Source organism: Galeopterus variegatus, unplaced genomic scaffold, assembly GCF_000696425.1.
Source record: "Galeopterus variegatus unplaced genomic scaffold, G_variegatus-3.0.2 Scaffold1743, whole genome shotgun sequence".
Classification (NCBI taxonomy): Eukaryota; Metazoa; Chordata; class Mammalia; order Dermoptera; family Cynocephalidae; genus Galeopterus; species Galeopterus variegatus.
The window spans coordinates 345385-347456 of NW_007727854.1; positions in this window are offsets into that span (position 1 = coordinate 345385).

Consider the following 2072-nt stretch of genomic DNA (forward strand, 5'->3'; position numbering starts at 1 on the left):
TAGATAGGTCTTCCATACGATCCAGACATACCTCTTCTGGGTGTATACCCAGAGGAGTGGAAATCATGTCAAAGGGATACTTCCACTCCCATGTTCATTGAAGCTCTATTTACAATAGCCAAGACATGGAACCAACCTAAATGTCCATTGATTGATGGATGATTGGATAAGGAAACTGTGGTATATATACACCCTGGAATACTACTCTGCCATAAAAAAGGATGAAATACTCCCATTTGCAACAACATGGATGAGCCTGGAGAAACTTATGCTGAGTGAAATAAGCAAAGCACAGAGGGATAAATACCACATGTACTCACTCATATGTGTGAGCTAAGAGAGAAAGAAGGAAGGAAAGAAAGACCACAGTGGTGCGTTGATCTTGCAGAGGGAGAGAACATTCCTTGGGCTACAAAGCAGAATGGGGAGGAAGGGGGAGGGGGAGGGAGGTTGGGGATAATTGTGTGGGGGACATGGGGTACAAATGCAATTTGTGGTAATGGGCATGCTGCCAGTATGAATCTGGCCTTTACATCATGGGCATGAGGGGTGACAATCAGCTTTGTATCTCATGAATATTCATAATAAAAAACTAAATAAATAAAAAAGACTTTCAACTCTTAATTTTCTTTTCTGTGAGATTATAGGAAATACCCCTTTTCAAATTTCTCATTCGACAGTTATAAATTCAATCAGGATGTTGAGGAATTATAACCACAATCATTATCATCTTTGGTTGTGAGCTGTTTCTCCTTGTTGGCTCCAGGAAAACCCTGCAGTCATGTGTATTGCTTCTCGCCTTCAAGGTCAGAAGTGTGTGGGTGGATTATCACAAACTGAGGTATGGAAGCAAACTTCTGGTGTGCTATATATGATAAAAAATGTGGAAGTTTGTTATTTCAGCAAGGAACTAGATTTAATGTGGACTGGGCTATTTTCTGATAGTTGACATTGAACAATTTAGCTTCTTCTACCTTTAGTTTTCTTATTGATAAAGTAGGCTAATATCTACCTTGAAGTCTATTAAGGGGATAAAAAGATACCGTGCACCTAGTGGATCATACATTGCCTACCACATGGTAGATACTCCATAAATGATTGTTTTCCTGTGCAACACAATCAACACATGAAAGAACCAGTCACTGATATTGCTGTGGACTCATTCTGATAGAGATTATTTCGTATGTACTTCTCAGCTACTGTGGGTAGCAATCTACAGAGACCACTTCCAAGTTTCATACGAGTAAAGTTTCTTACTATTACCTCTTTGGCTCTGTGACTTGAGCCTAAGCCTCTATTCTATGTACACACATGATCTTCAGCCTCTCCCTCCCCACCGCGGCCACATAGTGTGTTTTTTTGCTAGAGTTTTGCTGACCCAGGAAACTGCCTACTTTCCAGAGGAGAGGAATATGTGAACAGTGGAGTGAAGTGTCCACATACCTGTGCGTTTTGGTGTATTTGAGATTATAGTGTTCTGCTGGGAGAATTGATAAACTCTACTACCTTCAGGCTCTGTCCAGACACCTCCTTTACAGACACTACACAAGGACAGGTGTGCCAGGTTGCACTGCCAATGAGAGTTTATGCAAAATTCTTAACGGACTTCAATGTACTGGACAGGTAGGCTGATTAGAGATATGTTATGATCAAAGAATGCTCTTTGTTTTTGATGCAGATGGGGCTTAAGGACAACTGTCTAGTTGGAAGCAAGAGCTAGAGTTGTATAGATTGAAGTTATTAGAGCCTCCCATATTGTCACTACTTCTTGCTGCTTGTCCTAAGAGTTTGCTCTATATTTGTAGGTTTAGTTCTTACAGAGGAGCAGTTGAGGTATTCTTTCCTTATTCACATAGATCTTATTTAGTGGATCAAAGCAGACTGAGGGGTGATTATGCAGTGCTAGACAGACACAACCTTGAAAGCTGGTGCTGTTGCTTACTCTTTGCTGTTTGGTAATTAAAATGACTGTCATTGCTTATCATGTTGTCTTTGAATTCTGCTACTTTAATCTTCAAAATTATTTTTAGCTCTACTGTTTATTTTTTTCACTTCTCATTCTCTTCTCTGAT